At 36.8% G+C, this 16,999-nt stretch overlaps 1 non-coding gene across 1 annotated transcript; it reads right to left on the bottom strand.

Moving 5' to 3' along the window:
* Positions 1-13,179: 13,179 nt before the first annotated feature.
* Positions 13,180-13,286, bottom strand: LOC128287374 (small nucleolar RNA R71). Its single transcript, XR_008278074.1, has one exon. It is a non-coding gene; the product is annotated as a small nucleolar RNA R71 (small nucleolar RNA).
* Positions 13,287-16,999: the final 3,713 nt, after the last annotated feature.

The following is a 16,999-nucleotide window of genomic DNA, read 5'->3' as shown; positions in this document are numbered from 1 at the left end:
CAACGACCCAATTTCTTCATCTAGCCAAGAACAATGGCAGCTACCACTTTCCCCAAACACTCTAGCCTCAGAATCAAGCTCCGCATCCATATAACAGGGAGTCTCACCTCCTTCCCTCTTATGAATTTCTTTATTTTGAATAATCTATCTTTGTACATTGAGGGTAATGTACATCTTAAGTGTGAGGGGGTGAACATGAACATGAAACCTAACTTTTTACATGATTCTCAAATCCCTGAATTTGGTCTTATGCTTAAATGATTTTCTCATAATCTTGATCGAATGAATTCTGATGGATCTATAATTATTGTTAATATGTCATGAATTAGACCATGGGAATTATACATGATTATTTGATTATAGGACATTAGAGAATCGAGCATGATAAGTTATTATTTTGAGAACTAAAATTTTTAAATTATCTTCCTAAATTGAGGTATTATCTTGAAATCTTAAGTATACAGGAATGACATCAAAGCTCAAATTTTTGGTGAGATTTTTGAGCCTTTTGAGCATATAACTTTCTTTCTTGCTCACTTCTTTTGTGGTTTGAGTGTGTCAACACTGAACTGTTATTCTAGAACTTGCTTTGATTATACATGTCGAGATCACACGTATGATTTAATATACTGAAATGATAAAGGCACTTAGGATTTAACCCACTTAATCCATAAAAAGCCTTCCCACATAATTAAACCCTTAGTGAACCCCCTTTGAGCCTACTAACCTTTTTTTATTGATTAACCTTCATCAGTAATCCATTAACCCATTATTGTTGAAATCCTCTTACTTAATTTACCCTTTTTTTTATCGAGATTAAATTTAATATTATTACCTCACTATGTTTACCATTTTTTGTTACTGAACCATGAAGAATGATTTTTATATTGTATTAACTTGATTTGTACTTAAAAAAAAAAACTCAGTATTATTATTGTAATCCTCAGTAAGCTAAAGTTGTCATGAGCTCATGTAATATAGTTCTAGATATTTGTTTGTGATTCAGTAATTAAGTTTTTGATAGTGGGGTAATATATTGAAATTATCTCGATTCTAACCTTTGTCTCTTCAGCTTGTATCCATACCCGTAACCTAAACCCTATTACAACCATGCAAAGACCTTTTGATTTGTGTATCATATCATTTACAAGTGGTGGAGATTTGATTTTCATGCAAGCCTATAATAATAACTTCTCATGTTAGACAATCAAGTGCTTAATCTTGAACCTTAAACACTTTGAGTGATTTGAGTGAATCTTTAGTGAGGATGTCTTCCCTTGTATATTTAGGACTAAAGTTAATTACTTAGAGGAAGGAGATTACCTATAACTTTATTATCAAAATATTCGATTTAGATTGTTTGAGGCTTTTAATGCCCCTATAGTTGAATTCTCACTGTATGATTTTCCGTGGAATAGTTTGTAACATTATCAGTAATGATTATGTGATTGAAAAGAATGAATTCTAGCAGTAAATGAGAGTTTTGCTTGAGTACAAGCAAATGCTTAAGTGTGGGGGTATTTCATAAACACCAAATTATACATGTTTTTACCCTAAATACTTAGCATATTTATGGCTGTTTATTACAAGATTTGTGGATTTTGGTGCTCTTAATTCGGTTATTTAATGTTTTGTACTCAGGAGAGCACCAAGAGTCAAAAGGAGCAAAAAACGAGCCAAAAAGGGACAAAATGAACCAAATCGAGAAGATGACACGTCCTAAGCCTTGCCACACGGGCTATTCACACACCCGTGTCTTTCGAGGGTGTCGGCCAAGGTTTTCACGATTCACACGGCCTGGCCATTGACCCACACGACTGTGTGCAATTTAACGGGTCGAACACGGCCTGACAAACACGTCACACGGTCGTGGCACACGGGCGTGTCCCTTTTTCAATGACTTGTATTTTACACGGAAAAAGATACTTAGGGAGGAAGAAAGCCAATCCAAAACCTATATAAACACCCTAAGTATGACTTAGAGGTGGCCCCTCTCCTCTAGAACTTTTCTGGAGGTGGCCCCTCTCCTCTAGAACTTTTCTGAAGTACAAAACCACACGCCGGGAATTACTTGAAGAAAGCCAGACGATCCATCCCAAAAACTAGAGCTACTCTAAGATTGAAGATCTCAGAATTCCATCAGGGGTTTTAGAGTTTTCTTTATGTTTTTTTATTTTCATACTTTTGAGATGTACTCTTATTTTATTATGAACTAAACCCCTTAGATACCTAAAGGGGTTGAAACCTATGATGGATCTTATTATTATTATCTGAACTGTATGATAAATACTTGATTTGTTCTTAATTATATGTCTTAATGCTTGAGTTAATATTCCGGGTATTAATTCATGATTTGATGTGCTTATGTAGAGGAGCAAAAGTCCTTGCCTAAGAGTAGATTTGGCATAATTAAGCGGAGTTGATCGAACGCCTAGAAATAGGGTTACGAGATTTTGCCAGATTAAGGTGAAACCTAATATGGGAGTCTATAGATCGATTTACTGCTTCCTTAGGGGTTTTAATTAAGAAAGACATTTCGATTAATTCAACTGAGGGTTAGACATTATTAGTCTCAAAAGAGATAATAATATAGGTTAGGGAGTCTCATGAATCAAGTCAAGTGAATAAATAGTCTGGTTTAGAGTCAGATAACAAGTGAAATCTAGGTGGATTCCTCTTTGGGTGTGGTCTTTATCAATTACTTTTCTTCAAGTCTTTTTCCAAATTTTCTCTTTGATCTAGTTTAATTAGTTAATTAGTTTAGTTAATTAGTTTAATAAACAACCCCTCTTTATTTCTAGGCTAAATAATAAAAAGATAGTTATTACTAGTACTTTTGGTTCCCTTGGGTACGATATCCCGGTCTTGCCATTACTATACTATTTTTCGATAGGTGCGCTTGCCTTTTCGTCATGATAATAGTTAGTCTAGGTTTGATCTTCATAAATATTTATTACTTGTTACGAATCACGCGATCAGAATTAAAAGTACTAGTAATGACTGTCTTTTTATTATCTAGCCTAAAAATAAAGAGGTTTTGTTTTAATTAACTAATTATATAAACTAAGAACGCACAGAGAAAAGAATTGGGGAATTTCTTTTGGGAAAAATCGATTGACTTAAGAAAATACCTAAGGAAAAATCCACCTAGAATTTACTTGTTATTTTGGCTCCGAATCGGACGATTTATTCATTCAACTTGTTCCGTAGAGATCCCTAAGTTATGTTATTATCCCTATTCAAGACTAATAACGTCTAATCCCTAGATTGAATAATCAAGACTTTTCTCTAATTAACACTCTAGGGTTGCATTAACTCGACTATAGATCCCCTTATTAGGTTTCACCCTAATCCGGCAAAATCTTGTCACTATATTTCTAGGCGCGCAATCAACTCCGCTTAATTATGACAACTGTACTCTTAGATAGGGTCTATTCCTCCTCTGAATAAGAGCTTGTCTTGAATCAGTATCCTGGGATATTAAAACAAGAATTAAGAACACATAATTAAGAACAAGTTAAATATTTATCATACGATTCAGAAAATAAGAACAAGATTCGTCTTAGGTTTCATTCCCCTTAGGTATTTAAGGGTTTTAGTTCGTAACTAAATAAGAAAACATCTCAGAAGAATAAAGAATACAAAACATAAAGAAAACCTAAAATTGCTGAAGGAAAATTGAGGAGAGATCTTCAGTCTTGATGATGAATCCGGCTTCTGAGATGGATCAATCGGCTTCCTTGGAGTAATTCTTTATCCCTATTCTCCGTCTCCCTTTTCTTCCTCCTCTCGGGTGTATTTATAGGCTTTGGAATGCCTATGAGCCCTCAAAAGTGGCCTTTTTCGAATTGGACTTAACTTGGGCTCGGCAGGGAAACGCCCGTGTGACACGCCCATGTGCGATTACTTTAGACCATGTTTGAGCTTGCCAAATTGACACGACCATGTGGTCTACCAGTGTGAATCGTGCTTTGATTTTTCCAAATCGACACGACCGTGTGGGCTACCCGTGTGAGGGAGTCGAGGCCGTGTTGAGTTCGTATTTTGGCCCATTTTCTTTGTTTTTGGCCCGTTTCTCGTTCCTTTCGCTCTCCTATGCTCTCCTAAGTATAAAACATGAAATTAAAGCATTAGGAGCATCGAATTCACCAATTCTTATGGAAAATCATCCATAAAATGCGTTACACATGAGGTAAAAATATGTATAAATTACGGTTTATCACCAACTATCCAAACTAATCTTCAAACGACCACAAGGTAGCTTGCCAAGTAATATTGAACCCAACCCAAGGGAACAGCTCAACGTAATTATTGTTCAAGATGAAGAAGGATTCGTTGAGCCTGACCAGAACCGAGGCAAGAAACTGTGGTGAGGAGATGTCAAGGTGAGGTAGGTCATAATAAAAACAAATCAGTGAATGTTGACTATAAACCTCATGTGCCATACCCCAACGCGACAAGGAAAGACCGTTCAGATGAACAATTTGGTAAATTCCTTAAACTCTTAAAAAAATTACACATTAACTTACCGTTTATTGAAGCTCTATCATAGATGCCAAACGCAATGAAATTTTTAATAGAGCTTTTAGCAAATAAGTAGAAGTTAGACGAGGTATCACATGTGGAGCTAAACGTAGTTTGCTCAGCTATTCTGCAGAATAAGCTACCCAACAAATTAAAAGATCCTAGGAGTTTTACAATTCCTTGCTTAATTGGTAGTTTAGATGTTAATAATGCATTAGCTGATTTAGAGGCTAGTATCAACGTCATGCCCTACAAAATGTTCAAACAATTAGGTCTTGGGAAACCCAAATAGACTAGGATGAGCATTCAATTAACAAATAAAATGATTATTGATGTTGGCACAGGTGAGCTCACACTTCGTGTGGGAGACGAAACAATCACCCTTCAAGCTCGCAACTCTGGAAACACATCGGAAATTGAAGGTTATCGTTTAAACCATTCTACTAAAACTAACAATATGGTGCAACTTACTTTGCAGGAAATGAGTCTGAAGGAAGTACATGAGCCATTCTCAAGTAATAGTAGAGGACCTAGTCATAAAGAACGAAGGCTACAAATCGAGAAGCTAGATGAATGGCGAACGCATAAACCGAGAACCCGCGACAAACCAAAACTACGCCAGAACGAGCTCAATACCTTCCCAAATCAACTTAAGGTTGGAGATAAAGTTTTATTAGATGCCACAGATCCTCACATTGTCGCTACCAAACCGAATGAAGAAGTCCCTCTTACGATAATTAGCATTTTCCATTCGGTACAATCGAGGTAAGTCATCCAAAGTTTGACACTTTTAAGGTAAACAACACCCGTCTAAAACCTTATTTTGATGAGAATGATAGTAGGAATGAGGAGTATAAACTCCTCGAACCACCATGACCATTCAATGGAGAGGTAAGTCGAGCTTGGACTATAAATAAGCGCTTCTCAGGAGGCAACCTGAGCACTAACAGTATTAACTTCTTTAAATTTTAGTGTTTAACACCTAACTTACTAACAAAGCTTTTGAATACAGGTTTCCCACACAAACATGGCCTAGCACACGGGCGTGCCTTAGGCTGTGTGGAAACAAGGAAAAGATTTTCCCCAACGCGGGATATGATAAATAGCCACGGCCGTACGACATGGCCGTCGGTGAACCTACCAAAACAACACGGGCGTGCGACACACCTGTGCCTTAAAACCGTGGCCAAACCTGTCAAATTAACACGGGCGTGTAACACGCCCATGCCAAGCAACCGTGGTCGAACCTGTTAGATTAACACGGGCATGGGACTACATACACGGGCATGGGAGAAGCGAATGAAGACAGACACGGCCATGTGCACCCACAAGCCCAAGTAACATGGGCGTGGGCCAATTTTCAGACGGGCCCAAATTTAAAATTCGCGAATCACACAGGCAAAATTTGGGGTACACGGGCGTGTTCTCTGGCCGTGTGTCCCAAAGTCTATAAATACCCTGCACTATTCATTATCTTCTTCACTCAAAATCCTTAACCCTAGCCGCTGCAAGTCCACACGGCCTCCCTGCCACGCCCGTGCTCTGCCTCCAACTTCATTTTTTACGCCCAATCTCTTTCCCTTAGCATTTTTTTACTCTTTTCACTTCTATTTTACTTATTTCTAATGCTTATTATCAAAATAATCTTCATTTTCCTCATACTATTTTCATTTTTCTCATTATTCTATCATTTAATTTGCATTCTTCGGTTATTTATCCTACATTTCATGTTAAATTGAGTTGTTAGGAAAGTCTCATTCTATTGTCATACCCATGCCATTACTATGCTCATTCTCATGCTATTACCATGCTAATGTCACGAAATTATGCTATCAAATTGATTATTTTGGTTGAGTTTGGTTAGTATTAGTAGTTTTGGCTGAAATTGTTAGTTCAAATTCATATCTTTGTCCTTTCAAATCCGTTTACCTACTATTATTCTTTTTTATATTGCAGGTATACAATGTCGTCTTCATGTGGTAAAAAGGCCGCCGTCCCTGCTTCAAATAAAAGGAAGGGAGCGTCATCTTCCTCGAGTCCTACTGTAGAAATTTGTCACCCTTTCCTACAGTTCCCCATTGGGCCCCAAGAAGAAATTTTCCAAATACTCTGGGCCCTACCTTTAATTGCGGGCCGCTGCATTGATTGGGCTGCAGTAGAACAAGTTCAGTTGGCTGATGCGATTCGGGCCCTCCTAACCACCCACCATTCGGAGCTTTTCTTTGGGATCATCGAGCTGACATATCTTGAGCTCATGATGGAATTATGCTCAACGTTTCATCTTCAGACCGTAATGACAAACTACGATGATCCCGGAACGGTCCAATTTCGCCTAGATGGATTAGTCTGCTAGCTAAGCATCCTAGAATTTGGCACTGCACTGGGTTAGTATACGGAGGACTTCAAGGAGGAGAATGACTTACATGCTCTCAACCGCCACATCCATCATTCTCCTTCACGATGCTGGGACGCACTAGTACCAGGTTCGGCCACCTACAACCCTAGCCGCTCTAAGGCATCGGCTCTCCCTCCATCTCTGAGGTACCTACACGCTATTTTGGCTCACATGTTAACGGGGATGTAACACCCCTTACCCGTGTTTGACGCCGGAACAGGGTACGAGGCATTACCGGACTTAATCACTAATCATCGTATAAAAACCGATTCATAATTTCACTCTAATTTAAAACTTTTTCAAACACATTCAAGCTGTCCCTTAAAAAGAGCTTACAAGCCCATATCATGCTTTAATTCAACCACACACATAGGCAAGCATGCACATTCATAAATTGCATCATTTAATTAATAACATAATCAAAACAATCTACATTAAATGACTTTATACAATAGAGACCTTCAAATAACATAGGTCAGTATTTTAAGCTAATTCCTAGCAACTTAATAACAATTAAACGAGTCTCTATACATGCCAAAGACTTAAAATACTTTAAAACCTTTATATATCGATCAATAGTTTGATAGTGTGATTTAACCTCCCATGACCTCCAACTCGAGCTAACATCTCATACACTATAGGAAAAAGGAAAGGAAGCGAGTAAGTATTATAGCTTAGTAAGTAAGTATGTAAATATTAATAAACAATACATTATCATACTTTAAACAAAGTCACAATATGTTCCTGGAATATTACCATCACAAACACACATACTTTCACTATTACAATCATCAACAGGTTCAAAATAAGTTGTCTAATAGAGTACCAGCAACTAAATTATTTATTTCTGGAGCTACAGAACTCCAAATTACAAACCGTTAATTCTCCTTGAAACTAGATTCACATATATTCTTACCATAAAATTTTCAGAATTTTTGGTCTAGCCAATTGGTACAGTTTATTCATTGAAGTTACCCCTATTTCACTACTCAACTGTTCTAACCACTCTTCACTACGAATCAATTTTCTACTCGTACAGAATTCAAAAGATGTTCTCGTTTATTTCATTTGAATAAAGCATATAAATTATATCCCCTAATTATTTTTGTACAATTTTTAATGATTTTTCCAAGTCAGAACAGGGGATCACGTAGTCATTCTGAACCAGTCTCTCAAAAACTTTAATATCTCGTAATATAGAATTCGTTTTCTTTCTCTGTTTCTGTTATATGAAAATAGACTCATTAAGCTCTAATTTGATATCTCATTCAGTCTCTGATTCAATTGCTAATATTTTTGGTAAATTTTTAGATTCACGTCACTGCAACTATCTAGAACAGTTTTATTGTCAATTTTGATCTTTCACACTTCAATTGTATTCATCACTTTCCCATAACAATCTTTCCAATTTCCAATCACATATCGAACATATTTTTCATAAGTTACACATGTATATACTTACACTTATCATCACAAAGTCATACACAATTTCATTTAATCAATTTCCCAGTTGAACGCTTCGGAATAATAACATATACGCGATGGTATCGTACACAGCCCACCTTTAAAATCGAAGCTTTCTTGTACATATAGTGGCCTTCACTTAGCACCACTCATGTGACCTAGCTCGATTGTATACATAATTTTGGCTCTCTTGTACACATGGTGAACACTTAGTACCACCCATGTGACCTAGCCAGTTTATCTCGTAGCTCTCTTGTCTACATAGTGTCCTTCACCTAGAACCACGCATGCGACCTAGCTACATATATCCCCTAGCTCTCTTGTCTACATGGTGTACACATAGTATCACCCATGCGACCTAGCTACATCATAATGTCTCGTAGCTCTCTTGTACACATGATGTGCACTCAGCACCATACATGTGACCTAGCTACATACCATCTGTATCATCCAATCTTTCCGAGGGTTCAATCGGGATTTCTCTCTCTTTCTAATACTTGATTTCATACTTCAATTAGTCAATTATGATTCAAAAATCAGCTACAATACATAAAATATGCTGAAATACAAAAACATAATAAAGATAATGTATTATTTACATACAAACTTACATACTTTTCCATGTCGAATTAATATTGAACATTTAAATCATCATAATTATACTTACTTTCAACACCTCAGCAATCATAGTAAATATATCAATTTTACATTGAAATATGCATAAATTAATGCTTATTATACATATGAACTTACCTCGATACTAAAACGGCCATTTTACCAACTTTCCCGATTTTTAATTTTTCTCCTATTCTATATTCAAATCTCGTTTTCCGGGATCTAAAACATCATATTTGACTTATTTAATTAATGTACTACTCAAAATAGTCCTTAACTCAAACTTTGGAAAAATTATAATTTTGCCCCTAAACTTTTACATATTACACTTTTGCCCCTAGGCTCGGGAATTAAACTTCATCCCTTATTCTTATGTTTTATGACATGATGATCATTTTCCCTTCTATGGCAACATCAAATTCTCACTCTAACACATAGTAATGAACAATAACAACTTTTACCGATTAAGCCGTTTTACTCATTTTTACTTAAAACCGCTTAGCAAAAGTTGTTTAACATAATTTCAGCCTTCATATTCTACAATAAAACATCAAAATAAACACATTTCACCTATGGGTATTTTTCCAAATATGAACCCTAGCTTAAATTATTGCTAGAATAAGCTTAATCAAGTTACCGGGATTCCAAAATCATAAAGAACTTGAAAAACGGGGCTAGAACGGACTTACTATTGAGCTTGGAAAGCTTGAAAACCCTAGCCATGGCTTCCCCCATGCTAAGTTTTGCCTCCATGAAAACGATGAGTCAATTTTGGCTTTATTTTCCCTTTTTATTTCTTTTAATTACCAAATGACTAAAATGCCCTTAAGGCCTTTCTTTAAAATTTTGTCCTATTCATGCCCATTTTTTCCAAACAAAATATAATGGTCTAATTACCATTTAAGGACCTCCTCTTTAAACCCCCATTTCAATCAAGTACTTATGAATTAGAACACATATTTTGCAACTTTTGCAATTTAGTCCCAAAAGTCCAATTAAGCACTTTATCAGTAAAATTACTTAACGATATTTTTACACAATATTTTAATCAATAAATAAACCTTAAAAATTAATCAGAATAGATTTTTTGACTTCAAATTCATGTTTCTAAAACCATCATTCCGTTTAGGCCCTAAATCAGGCTATTACAGCAACTTCTGCAAATAAGCCTTAATAGGCAAATTAAACATGCAATCTATAAAATTTCCTATCAATACTCTAACACATGCATCTAATCACTCATTAAATCATAAAAATTAACCAAAATTAACTTTTCTATCTCAGATTTGTGGTTTCGCAACCACTATTCCATTTAGGCCCTATTTTGAGATGTTACAGAAGAGGCGAGAGAGCACTGGCATCGTCAACACTCACGACGCCTACTGTCTAAGGTGTATGTCGTACGGGCACGTCATAGACCTTTCTTATTTCATTGCCCTCGCCATTCAGCACCAGACGAAGCGGCATAGGAAGGGGGTCGTCACCATTGGCCCCTATGTTACTCGGTTGGCTCGACACTTCGGGGTTCCTCAACACTGCGGCCCAAGAATCATCCTTGACCCTCACTGGCCAGATGTCTTTATAAGGCATCTCGAGCATGCTAAGCATGAGGATGATCGCAAAGCGCCGAAGAGCCTACCCTCCTCAATATCGTCTCGCCCAATCTACCGAGGAGGAGTCCCGTGAGGACATTACTGATGATGTCCCCTCACAGCACAAGGACTCACCATCTCAGCCATCACCACCCTCTCGTCCAGTTCATGTGGTGGCTTCATATGCTTAAATCTCTGAGTGCCTCACCTGATTCAAGCAGTAGTGTTTTCAACAATTTGATAACATTGATGCTACTCTACAGCAGACTTGTCAGCACTTCCACATCTTATTGCCACCACCACCTCGCGAACCATCCGACGATGATGATGTTTAATTTTATTTTATTTTTATTTTTATTTTTAATTTTATTTTCATTTTTATTTTTATTTTTATTTTTATTTTATGTTTTTATTAGTTTCACCTTTAACTTTTAAATGTTATGTCCTTTTTGTTACTATTTTAGGTTTTATAAACAAATCTCGGTTAATTCTTTATGAGTAATTATTCTTCCTAATATCCCCTAAAAAGTTCCTGATTTTATCACAGTTATAAAGAGCTGCAAAGCTCACCATTACTTAAGAACTTGAAACTCCACTGGGAAAGGTTCTTGATAAACCGTAAATTATACATATTTTTACCCCATGTTTAATGCATTTTATAGATGATTTCTCATTAGAATTGGTGAATTCGATGCTCCTAATGCTTTAATTTCATGTTTTGTACTCAGGAGAGCACCAAGAGTCAAAAGGAGCCAAAAAGGAGCCAAAAAGGGACAAAATGGACCAAATTGAGAAGATGGCATGGCCTAAGCCTTGCCACACGGGCAGCTCACACGCCCGTGTCTTTCGAGGTTGTTGACCAAGGCTTTCACAATTTACACGGCCTAGCCATTGACCCACACGGTCATGTGCAATTTAACGGATCAAACACGTCCTAGCAATCACGTCACACGGCCGTCACACAGGCGTGTCCCTGCTAAGCCCAAGTTAAGTCCAATTCAAAAAAGGCCACTTTGGAGGGTTTCTAGGCATTCCAAAGCCTATAAATACGCACTAAAGGAGGAGAAAAGGGGAGACAGAGAAGCGGGGTAAGGAATTACCCCAAGAAAGCCGATTGATCCATCTGAGAAGCTGGATTCATCATCAAGACTGAAGATCTCTCCTCAATTCCCCTTCATGAGTTTTGTGTTTTCTTTATGTTTTGTATTATTTATTCTTCTAAGATGTTTTCTTATTTAGTTATGAACTAAATCCCCTAAATACCTAAGGGGAATGAAACCTAAGACGAATCTTGTTATTATTTTCAGAATCGTATGATAAATATTTAACTTGTTCTTAATTATGTGTTCTTAATTCTTGCTTTGATATCCCAGGATACTGACTCAAGACAAGCTCTTATTCAGAGGAGGAATAGACCCTGTCTAAGAGTACATTTGCCATAATTAAGCGGAGTTGATTGTGCGTCTAGAAATATAGTGACAAGATTTTGCCGGATTAGGGTGAAACCTAATAAGAGGATTCATAGATCGAGTTAATGCAACCCTAGAGTGTTAATTAGAGAAAAGTCTCGGTTATTCAATCTAAGGATTAGACATTATTAGTCTTGAATAGGGATAATAACATAACTTAGGGATCTCTACAGAACAAGTTGAATGAATAAATCGTCCGATTCGGAGCCAGAATAACAAGTACAGTCTAGGTGGATTTTTCCTTAGGTATTGTCTCAAGTTAATCGATTTTCCCAAAATCAATTCCCTAATTCTTTTATTCTTAGGCTAGATAATAAAAATATAGTCATTACTAGTACTTTTATTTCCCTTAGGTACGATATCCCGGTCTTGCCATTACTATACTATTGTTCAATAGGTGCGCTTGCCTTTTCGTCGTGATAATAGTTAGTCTAGGTTTGATCTTCATTATAAATATTTATTACTTGTTACGAATCACGCGATCAAATTTTTGGCGCCGTTGCCGGGGAACTGAAATATTAGGAACACTAAATTTTTATTACTTTAGCCATTTATTTTTCTTGCAATTTTATTTTATTTTATTATTTATTAATTTACTTTTTTCTCTCTCTTGGCAGGTTTTTATAGTTTATGACTAGAAGAAACCTGTCAGGACCATTACTCTTTGACGAAGAAATCGTTCGTACAATTTGCAAAAATCAAAGAGACATAAGGCGTAGTTTACGTTACACGGAGAACGTGTGAGAAAATGATACTCAAACCCCAACCGAAGAGATGGCCGAAAATACAGGCGATCAGCTGCCTCTTGCAGTTGCAGCTAATCAAAATCCTGCTCCATGTACTAAAACCTAACACAATTACGATGATACAATAGTTTGTTCAGTTTGATGGTTTGCAGGATGAGGATCCCAACATGCACTTGGCGAATTTTCTTGAATTTTGCAATATATTCAAAATCAATGGCATTTCTGATGATGCCATTCGTCTTTGGTTATTTCCCCTTTCACTGAGAAACAAAGCTAAACAGTGGTTGAACTCGTTACCACGAGGGTTTATCACTACTTTGGAACAAATGACCAAGAAGTTTTTACTAAAATATTTTCCGCCGGCTAAAACGGCTAAATTGAGTAATGATATCTCTTCTTTTGTGCAGATGGATTTAGAAACACTTTACGATGTATGGGAGAGATACAAGGACTTACTGAGAAGGTGCCCTCACCATGGGTTACCGCTTTGGCTTCAAGTACAAACATTCCACAATGGTCTAAATCCTTCGACTCGGCAAATGGTTGACGCAGCTGCTGGCGGAACCATCAACAATAAAACACCGGAAGATGCATATGAATTTATAAAGGAGATGTCACTGAATAACTATCAGTGGCAAGTTATGAGGACAAAACCAACGAAAACAGTCGGCGTCTATAACATCGATTCAGTCACCATGCTCTCTAATCAGGTAGAACTTCTCAATAAAAAGATTGACGGTTTACTTGGTTCTACGCAGATAAATCTAGTAATGAGGTGTGACTCAAGCGGAGGAGGTGTGCATACATAATACCAATCCTTCAATCCTACAACTGAAGAAGAACAAGTCAACTATATGGGTAATAATAACTTTAGATCTCAAAATAACCCATACAGCAATACCTATAATGCAAGTTGGAAGAACCACCCAAATTTTTCCTGGGGAGGTCAAGGAAATCCAAAGCCACAAAATCTTCAAGGCTTTCAACAGCGACCTTATCAACAAAAGAAGAAGCCGAACCTTGAAGAGATGCTCTCAAAATTCATATCAGTATCCAAAACCCATTTCCAAAATACCGAGACAGCACTTAAGGATCAACAAGCATCAATCCAAGGACTCGAAACTCAGATAAGCCAGCTTTCCAAACTAATCTCAGAAAGACCACCAGGAAATTTAATTAGTAATACCAAATCAAGAGAGCATATCAAAGCAGTTACACTAAGGAGTGGGAAAGTGTTAGCGGAATCTGAAAAGAAGTTAGCACAAGAAGCCGTGGAAAGCGAAAGGATGGAAAAAAAACCCAAAAATAGTGACAAACCGAAGCCAGAGGAATATACACCACCGGTTGCATATCCAGCAAAATTAAAAAGAGATCGCATTGATGCACAATTCGGTAAGTTTCTTGAACTTTTTAAATAATTACATATCAACTTACCTTTTGTTGAAGCTATCTTGCAGATGCCTACATACGCAAAATTTTTTAAGGAGCTCCTGATAAATAAAAGGAAGTTTGAGGACTTATCTACAGTAGAACTCAATGAGGAATGCTCCGCCATACTCCAAAATAAGCTACCAACCAAACTAAAAGACCCAGGAAGTTTTACTATCCCTTGATTAATTGGTAATCTGATAAATAAAAGGAAGTTTTACTAGCTGATTTAGGCGCTAGTATTAATTTGATGCCATATAAAATGTTTAATCAGCTTGGTCTTGGGGAACCTAAACCCACTAGGATGAGTATTCAATTAGCCGATAGATCTGTTAAATATCCCAGGGGTATTATAGAAGACGTACTCGTAAAAATAGATAAATTTATATTCCCTGTTGATTTTTTTGTGCTTGACATGGATGAAGATGTGGAAGTACCCTTAATTTTAGGGCGCCCATTCCTAGCTACTACTAGAGCCGTGATTGACGTGGGTGACGGTAAAGTGGTCCTAAGAGTAGGTGACAAGGAAATGATCTTTAAAATTTATGATGCTATGAGATTTTCTAGGGAACAAGATGATTCATGTTATTTCATTGACACTATTGATCATATTACTCGAGACTCTTTTCAAGAAATTGTACAAGAGGAGACGACAGGACCGTTTCCAGCTCAAGACGAGGAGATAGGTGAGGAACCTAATAACCATCCATCAAAACAAGTAGAATACGAGGGTATTAAGATCAACGATGAACTTAAGAAAAAACCCTCGATTGAGGAGCCTCCCAAACTGGAATTTAAACAATTACCAAACCATTTAGAATATGCATTCCTTGGAAATAATTCTACATTACCAGTTATTATTACTTCTAATTAGCAACCCAATGAGAAAGAGGAATTAATCCAAGTATTAAAAAACATAAGAAGGCCATAGCATGGAAAATTTCAGACATTAAAGGAATCAGTCCTTCTTTTTGTACCCACAAAATTTTAATGGAAGATGAATACAAACCATGTGTGCAAGCTCAAAGACGTCTGAACCCCAACATGAAGGAAGTTGTAAAAGCTGAGGTAATTAAACTTCTAGATGCTGGAATTATTTATCCTATTTCTGACAGTTCTTGGGTAACTCCAGTGCAGGTTGTCCCCAATAAAGGAGGCATGACGGTTGTGACCAATGAGAAGAATGAGTAATCCCAACAAGAACGGTTACAGGATGGAGAGTTTGCATAGACTACAGGAAACTAAATGACGCCACAAGAAAAGATCACTTTCCTTTACCATTCATTGACCAAATGTTAGAAAGATTATCCGGACACATGTATTACTGCTTCTTAGACGGACTCTCTGGTTACTTCCAAATCCCAATGGCTCCTGAAGATCAAGAAAAGACGATATCCACATGCCCATATGGTACGTTCGCTTATCGTAGAATGCCTTTTGGATTATGTAATGCCCCTGCTACTTTTCAGCGTTGTATGATAGCTATATTCAACGAACTCGTGGAAGATATCATGGAAGTCTTCATGGATGATTTTTTGGTATTCGGTAACTCTTTCCATCGTTGCCTTAAAATTTTAAAACGAGTTTTAATAAGATGTGAAGAAACAAACCTTGTGCTTAATTAGGAGAAATGTCACTTCATGGTTCAAGAAGTTATTGTACTAGGGCATAAAATTTCTAGTAAAGAGATTGAGGTGGATAAATCTAAAGTAGAAACAATCGAGAAATTACCACCTCTTAGTTCAGTTAAGGCTATTAGAAGTTTTTGAAGACATGTTGGTTTTTATAGAAGATTCATTAAGGATTTTTCTAAAATAGCTAAGCCTTTAACTAAATTGCTAGAAAGAGATATACCTTTTAACTTCAATCAAGAATGTTTAGAAGCATTTAATACTTTAAAGGATAAATTAATTAATACTCCAATTATAATTGCAATTGATTGGAACTTGCCATTTGAACTAATGTGTGATGCGAGTGATTTTGCAGTAGGTGCAGTACTGGGACAGCGAAGAGATAAGCATTTTCAACCTATTTATTATGCCAGCAAAACTTTAACGGCCGCACAAGAAAACTATACTACTACGGAAAAAGAGTTGCTAGTTGTGGTTTTTGCATTTGATTAATTTTGATCATATCTCATATTGTCTAAAGTTGTTGTTTACATTGAACATTCCGCCCTTTGCTATCTTTTAACTAAAACCGATGCAAAACCTCGACTCATCCGATGGATTCTTCTTTTACAGGAATTTGACTTGGAAATTCAAGACAAGAAAAGAGCTGAAAATCTAGCGGCTGATCATCTGTCCAGGCTCGAGAAAACCAATACTAGAGAACTAGATGATGTGGAAATAAATGATTCGTTCCCTGAAGAACAATTTTTCGCTATATCTGACTCCGAGGTACCTTGGTTTGCAGACATCGCGAATTTTTTAGCTGCTAACATTATCCCAAAAGGGTTAACACACCAGCAAAAGAAGCGATCCTTTAATGATGTAAAAAACTACTTTTGGGACGATCCATTTCTGTTTCACAGATGTGCAGATCATGTCATTAGAAGATGCATTACAGGATCAAAAATATTAAAAATATTGGAACACTGCCACTCAGGGCCAACCGGAGGACACTATAGTGGAACAAAGACCGCACACAAAATACTTGCATCAGGTTTTTATTGGTCTTCGTTTATTCAAAGATGCTATCAGGTATGTTACTTTATGTGACAAATGCCAACGGACAGGTAACATATCTAAACGAGATGAAATGCCT

The sequence above is a fragment of the Gossypium arboreum genome, chromosome 13 (assembly GCF_025698485.1).
Source record: "Gossypium arboreum isolate Shixiya-1 chromosome 13, ASM2569848v2, whole genome shotgun sequence".
NCBI classification, from domain to species: domain Eukaryota; kingdom Viridiplantae; phylum Streptophyta; class Magnoliopsida; order Malvales; family Malvaceae; genus Gossypium; species Gossypium arboreum.
This window is presented reverse-complemented; position numbering and strand designations above follow the sequence as displayed.